This window comes from Rosa chinensis, chromosome 6, assembly GCF_002994745.2.
Source record: "Rosa chinensis cultivar Old Blush chromosome 6, RchiOBHm-V2, whole genome shotgun sequence".
NCBI classification, from domain to species: domain Eukaryota; kingdom Viridiplantae; phylum Streptophyta; class Magnoliopsida; order Rosales; family Rosaceae; genus Rosa; species Rosa chinensis.
The window spans coordinates 18,626,439-18,634,689 of NC_037093.1; positions in this window are offsets into that span (position 1 = coordinate 18,626,439).

Consider the following 8,251-nt stretch of genomic DNA (forward strand, 5'->3'; position numbering starts at 1 on the left):
GCCTCTTCCCCACCTATAAAAGGTTCTCTCCTCTCTCCTCATTAATTACGCATTTACTACTTACCTATTGTTATTCTGTCAACATAAATACATTGACTAACTTAGGTATCGGAGAAGAGAAGACCGACGCAGCTTTGTATTTTACTTGACAGGAAGCGGAAGCTCTGAGAACATTGCAAGTAGCGATTCGCCCATCAGATCAGCGTTAACCAAAGACTTGGGCTACCGCCCAAATCTAAAGCATTAATAGCTTAAGTATATACTCTCGTCTGCACTACCACTTCCATCTTCTTTATGAAATTTTTCATTGACAACTAGAGGTGTTGTAACAGATTTGCAACCAAACATCTTAAACTTCTCTAGAATTACGTTTGCATATTTTTTCTGTGTAATGAAGATACCCTCCACTGATTGAACTATCTCAATTACGAGAAAATAATGCATGATTCCCAAATCACTCATTTCATATTTCAACATCATTTCAGACTTGAAATTTGAAATCATTTCTTCACAACTTCCTGTAAATACCAAATCATCAACATATAAGGAGACAATAAGTATGCTTGATTTACCTTCAGTTTTGGTATAAATGGCAGGTTCATTTTCACTCCTTTGAAGCCCTTATTCTGTGAAATATATAGGAATCAATCTCACCATACCAAGCTCTTGGGGCTTGTTTCAAACCATAAAGAGCCTTCTTCAGTTTGTAAACTTTCTGCTCTTTATCCTTGATGATGAAACCTTGAGGTTGTTCCACAAACACTTCTTCTTTTAACACTCCATTTAGAAATGCAGACTTTACATCTAGCTGGTGTAAGAACTAGCCTTTTTGTGCAGCAATGGAAATCAGACCCCTTATGGTCTCATGCCTTGCTACTGGTGCAAAATTTTCATTGTTATTGATGCAAAAGCTTCATTGAAGTCAACTCCAGGTATTTGTGAGTACCCTTTTGCTCTTGCTTTGTTTCTTTGTATAGAACCATCAACATTTAGCTTGGTTTTGTAAATTCACTTTAGACCAATAACATCTTTGTTATCTAGTTTGTCAACCAGCTCCCATGTATTGTTCTTCATAATTACATTGATCTCCTCTTGCATTGCAGTCCTCCATTCATCTTCTTTCATAGCTTCTTCAAAATGCTCAGGTTCAAACAAGCATGCCTTGCAGCTTCATTCAAGCTTCTCAACCTGATTGGTGCTGAGTTTGGAGTTGATTGTGCATTTGAAAGTGCTAGTGAGGGTTGTTGAGGAATGTGAGGTGGTGTTTGTTGCAGTGGATTAAGTTCCAACTGATCTGGAACCTCTTGCTCATCTTGAACAACATTATCTTACACATCATGTTGTAGGATTGAACTTTGATTCCAATCCCAAGATGATTTCTCATTGAAGAGAACATCTTTACAGATAATCATTTTCTTCCTTTTCAAATTGTAGTGCCTATAGCCCTTTGTATGTGAATTGTATCCCATGAACACAGACTTTTCACTTGATTCATCAAGCTTCTTTCTCAGCTCCTTTGGAATATGTGCATAGCAGATTGATCCAAACACCCTAAAGTGATTAACACTTGATTTTCTTCCACTCCAGGCTTCAATTGGTGTCATTCCTTGCACTGTTGTTGTTGGATGCCTGTTCATCAAATAAACTGCAGTATTGACAACTTCTGCCCAGAATTCTTAAGGCATTTCATGCAGCATTGATTTTGCCATTTCCACAATTGTTTTGTTTTTCCTTTTAGCTACCCCATTTTGCTATGGTGTATAGCTTGTTGTGAGTTGTCTTTCCAAACCAATGTCTGCACATAAATTCCCAAACTCATTTGATGTATATTCACCTCTTCTGTCTGATCTTAGCACTTTGATCTTGAGATCAGATTGTCTCTCAACCATTGCTTGAACCTTTTTGAATACAGAGAACACGTCAGACTTTTGCCTCAGGAAATAAACCCAAGTCATTCTTGAATAATCATCAATGAATGTCAGGAAATATTTGTTTCTAACTTCAGTTATGGTCTTCATTAGTCCACAAACAACAGAATGAACTAACTCAATTAAGTGGAACTTTAGCTCTCCATGCTTTCCCTTTTGGAAATGAGATAGTATGCTACTTTCCAAGTGCACAGCCTTCACATACTTCAGTAAATTCTTTGATTTTTAGCAATCCCTGCACCATTTCATTTTGATGTAGTTGCTTGAGACTTTGAAAATTCAAATGTCCAAGTCTTTGATGCCAGAGCCAAGGATCATCTTGTAGCTTCATTTTTCTTGTATTCTCTGTTGCATATTTAAGAGTTAAAGGAAAACTTCTGTTCCTCGTCATCTCAACTTCTACCATAGCTTCTTGCTGCTCCCTCTCTCGAAGATCTTGCATGTGTTGTCATCAAAGTGTAGGTGATATGAGTGCTCAATGAGTTGAGCAACACTTAGCAAATTTGAATCAAGATCTAAAACTAACATTACATCCCTAATGAACATTTTTCCATTTTTGGTTTCCACCGCAATGCTTCTTTTTGTGTCAACCAACATTCGATTTCCCATCTTCACTTTAGTCAATATTACACAAAAGATTAGCATTTACAGTCATATGATTACTGCAAGCACTATCAACAAGCCACATATTCTCATTCACTTGTGTAGTAGCTGCATGACTAACACAAAACATGTTAATATCACACTGTTCTTCAATGTAGTTAGCTTGTTGATTGCCCTTGTAGTTGCAATCTTTCTTGACATGACCAAACCTGTTACAATATGTAAACTTTGGTTTTCCTTTAAACGAACATTCACCATTATGAAGTTTTGAACAAATAGAACACTTTGAATAACTTGAACTACGTACTACTTGCTTCATTGTTTTTCCTCACTAACTGATCTAATTTGCCTTCCCACTTCTTGCCTTTATTTTTCCAGTTCTTCTTCATTTTCTGGTTTCCCTTATTTGAATTAGAACTAGATGGCTCACATTTCTTTTGATTTGAGCTAAGACTAAGTGATTGAAAAGCTTTTTCAGTTGGTTCATCATGACTCATTAACTTTTGATCAAAAGTCTTAAGTGTTCCCATTACATCTTGAACACCAAGAGTTTCCATATCCCTATTCTCCTCTATAATACAGATTATAGCATCATATTTCCTATTCAGACTCATAAGGATTTTATGTACTACTCTCTTCTCTGAAACAGGTTCACCATAGGTTTTCATCTGGTTTACTATATCAGTCAATCTAGTACTGTAATCATTTAGCAGCTCAGTTTCATTCCTTCTAGTATACTCAAAATCTCTTATCAAAGATTGAAGTTTAATAGATCTAACCTTTTCTGAGCCTTTGAACTCAAGCAGCAGAGCATCCCAAGCTGCTTTGGCTGTTTCTTCATTTGAGATTCTTGGAAAGATCTCATCTGAGACTGAGTTTTACAGTATCCCTAGAGCTTTTGCATCTTTCTTTATGTTTGCCTTCAGCTCCACTTTCTGAGCATTAGACATGTTTTCAGTTTCTGGAACTGTATAGCCTTCATCTACATAACTCCATAGTTCATGTGAGATTAACATGGTTTTCATCTTGATCATCCAGAAGCCAAAGTTCTCAACACTAAAGATTTGAACTCTGATTTATGATGAGTTACTTGAACTAGCCATTTTAGATCAGAAACTTGTGTTTGATTTTTTTTTTTTTTATCCAACAGTTGATACGCCCCAGTTAATATTTGATCAACAGAGCTCAAATACCATGTTAGAGTTTGAGCTTCAATTTATTAATGAACAAACCACAATCAATTAACACAACTTTAATGTGTGATTGAAAAACTGCATTAGCAATTTGAAGCATGAACTGATGAACAAAACACAGCAAACTTGTGTGCTTCTATTTTGATCTATTTCCTTACTTTTACATCAGCTATCTCTTCCCTTATATAGGGTACAAAAGTTAACCTACAAAATATCTAGATGAGCATATTAAACTAGATTAAACAAGTATTTTTGCTCACTAAATGTCAAGCTTAAATTTAGTGGAGAAAACAGTGCAGCAAGTTGCAAGAAAATATCCTTAACTGCAGCTAAGTATTATGCAGTTAATTCACTGTTACAGTTTCCTAGTTTGAGTAGGAAAGTATTTAATCCAACACTTTCACCTTGTTAGTTTCTTCCTTGTACCTGATAACTAACTCATAACAGAGTTATTAGCGGGAATGATGTTTGGGGTACATTTGCCTGACAATTCTTGCAATCATATCGAAAATGCAGAGTTCTGCAAACGTTTCTTCAATACTTGTGATTGACAAGACCAATAAAAGTGTGCATTGTATAAGAGACTATTGAATGCTAAACTAGTCCATCTTTTGTGCAACAAATTCGCCAAGATTTTTTGTTTTTTTTTTGTTTTTTGTTTTTTTTTTTTAACTGGAAGAGCTGAAAATGTATTGATCATGTAACATTGGCGAAATTGCTGTTGACATTCAAAATCAGCAAGAACATGCCAAACAAATACAAGAGTACATTCTTGGTCGTAACATAAACACGTGTGAAACACACATGCACAAATCACTTGGACATTTTCACGAACACAAAATGATCATTTAGCAAGCACAATGAAAATAAAATTTTGTATTACAGAATATTTATGTCAAGTAAATAACCAACGTGCTGATAAAAAACATAATGCAAATGTAACTTGACTCACTCTTACTTTTCAAGTGAATTTTGATGGGGCTATAACTAATAGAAACAGCTAATTGAAGTGGGCCAAGTGGCATGGGATGCTTCTGGTTTTGGTGCATAACAAAAGTAGAATGTTGTTACATTTCAATATTTTATTTATTATTGAAATTAAATTTGGGTGAATTTATTTTGTGTTTAAAATCTGAATTTATTTGTGTGTTTAAATTCAGAATTTATTTTGAATTTTATTTTGTAACTCATGGTGATTTAGTTTGGGTTTTTAATTTTTGTAACCTATGGCATTTGGTTACTACCCTATTAATTAGAGGGAGTATCCTAAAAGCCTATAAATAGCACCATTTGTTGCATGCTTAAAAAGAAGAAGAAAAAAACTCTTACTCTGTTATTCACCCATCAACTTTCTCTCAAAAAACTCCAAAGTGTTTTTTGTTCTTTTGGCCAAAGAAAGGTGTTCTTTTGGTGGAGCTTTGGGTTCCTCCAATTTGTGCAGATTGGTGTGAGACCGTACAATTTATTGTTGGGCTGTTGTATCCTGAAGGGGACAAGTCAAGAGATTTCTGGTTCACCGGTATTGTTCCGCAGAGAGCTTGAATCTCCTTAAAGAGAGCGAGATACCCGCGCCTCAGCCTATTGTCAACGAGTTTCTCACATAGAAATTATAATTATTTTATTGTAATTTCACCAACAATTTTAAGGAGAATTCAACGAAGATGGAGCATGCACAAGAGAAACCGTTTGACAATATGGGATATCTCAATTTGAGAAAGATGAGTATAAATATTATTTTTTATCTCTTGACTTATTTCTCATATATTGTTTATGATTATAATGAACTACTCACTGTTATTCAAAGAAATATTGATAAGTTTTGTAGATTAATATGGAGAGAGTTCCAAAAATCCATGCGTCACAAATACAAGGAGATTTCCTTGGAGACATTGATCATTAGCATCCGCGTTGAGAAGGAAGCAAGAGGTCAAGATGTTCTTATGCAAGATACAAACAATGACACCTTGTGGCCACCTGGAGACCGGATTACCACAGCGCCGCCTCCCCAAGGAACCCTACACCCGCGACACTTGGAGTAAGTGTTTTGGGCCTAGAATTCCTCAAAAAGACAAGGCCTTTAGGTTGGAAAACAAGAAATCTATAAGCCCGAAATTTTTGGGCTTGTATAGTGGACTTGGCTCGTAATCACAAGATTAACTAGGCGAGGAAGAGGAAAGGAAGGTGGTGTTGTGTTGAGTTTTAGAACCTATGTCAATTTTTAGTTCTTAGCCCAAGTTTGCATTAAGTTCATTGAATGGTAAGTTACTTGAGTCTTCTATAGGTCTAGCCCACTAGGACCTAAACTCAAATGGAGGTTCTAACCCTAGGGTTCCACTTTTGTGGTAAGCAATCACACACATCATCAACCATACATAACGTTACAAAAATTTAACGAAATCAAACAAGCCAAATAAAATAAACTTTAAACAAAACAAATTTTGGTCTCCAAGGATTATCCTCCGTACCCAAGCTTCGACAACAACAGCCTGCAAAACAAACTAAAGTAGGGTTTAGGCTCCTACATCCAGTCATTGCCCATGCCCGCCCCCATATCTAAGTTTAAAAACAAGAGTTATCGTTTTGAATAAAAGAAGTAGATAAAAACCGGTTTGCGCTTCCACGTGATCGTCACCACGTAACTACAATCCCATGGCAATTGATCATCTTTCACACTTCCATCACAACCGTCCATCTAGCCAATCACTTTTCGGAATTCAATAATCACAAGGCTAGAGACAAAGGGGAGATAACAAGGGCATAATGCACACTGCCCACCACCGGTGGCTCAAGGAGGAACTGATCTCTCCTTACATCCCCATCAATTGCCAACACATCAATCCAATCCACGCAAGCCATTTCAAGTTGTAAAAACAGATAATTTCCAAAACATGCAAGAGGCCTCATATTAAACATAGTACATGCAAGAAAAGCATAGATAGAGTTAAAGGCATCCCCTACCTGGAACTCGAGCTTTCTCTTGTAGCACTTGGCCTCAATGCAACCTTGTAGCAACCACCACTTCACAAGATCCTACCAAGATATCAAGCCTAGACCAAATAAGTGACATTAATCACGATAAACTAGGCTAGCTATTCACTCACATTACTCTCCGAAGAAAACCTTTCCTTTAACCTAATTACTAACTAATAACCAGACCATTAGGGCTCCAAAGGAGAGTTGGTTTTTCAGGAAAAAGTGGCAAAAACACATTTAGAAAACAAGTTGTCAAAAGCTGGAAACAGAGTTTAAGTAGGAACTGTTAAGGGCCAAGGAAGAGTGTCCAAAATACTTGAGGTGATTCTTGGAAAATTTTGGAAAGAAGATGGTTTAACAACCAACTCAGTAAGAATGAAATGGTTATAGAATTTTGAGTGAAGCCATGTGAAGAGTAAAGGTTTCAGAAGCTGAAGTAAAACAATGTGCAGGTTTTCTCCAGAAATAACAGCTTCTGTCCACCTATTTCAAAATTGCATAATTAATTCTAGAAAAATTCTTTTGGGGTGATTCAAATTCTGGAATGTTCATATATGTGTTTACTATATTTCTCTAGAAGGAACTGATCTCAAATTCTCAACGGTTCAGCTCCAGTTTTGAAAGGAATGAAGCTGGGTCAGATTATACTGGAAACTGAAAACTGCAGAAATTGGTTCTTTTGTGTAAAGCTCGTTTGGTACCCAAAATGGCTGGTTAAGTAGACTCTAAGACACCTATAGAAAGTATCTAAAGATTCTAAAGGCTTTAAAGTCTCAGTCACCCTTCAATACTATAAGGGGAAGGTCTTGTAGCTCACTAACATGATGTTTTGATGACATGGTGTTTGGACAACAGTAACACAAATAAACTCTTTGATCAAGCATGATTTCAATGTTCAAAATAACCATATTCTAGCACAAATCCAACACATCAGAAAGAATGAAAAGTTCTAAGTTAAAGCAACATGATTTCAGCAACAACAGTTACCAATTGTAATCTGCAAGAGTTGTAACAACCCAAAAATATACAGAGTTTTATGGAAAGGATGATACTCACCAAAGACTAACCAAAAAGATGAGTTTCTCTTGAGGGTTTCAACAGAAAAGAGAGCTGAGGGAGCTGATTGGATCGAGCCCAGTTGCAGGTCAAGAAATTCGCTCCATCTCAAACATGCAGAGTGAAACAGAAACTTCTCAATATGTGGAAGAGTTGTTTTGAATGTATTGAGCCTAAAATCGAGGAAAGAAAGGGGAACTTGATGGTTCCAGAATCTTACCAAGTGTTTGTATCAGTCTCAAGTAAGATGTGAGGGATTCGGGTAGAGCAAGAGAGGGAATTCAAGCAGAAATCTGGAACAGGCTTGTTTCAGAACAGCTTCCGCTTCAAGGGGTGTACAGGACTCAAATTGACTCCAATGGAGCTGAAATTTTGATGCTAGATAGAGGAGACATTGACGAACAACTTTGGTAAAGAAAGTTTTTTGATCGGAGGTCCCTAATTAGGATTTTTGAGGCACGCAAACACACTGATGTGCCCAGCAAAGAGAGAAAGGGC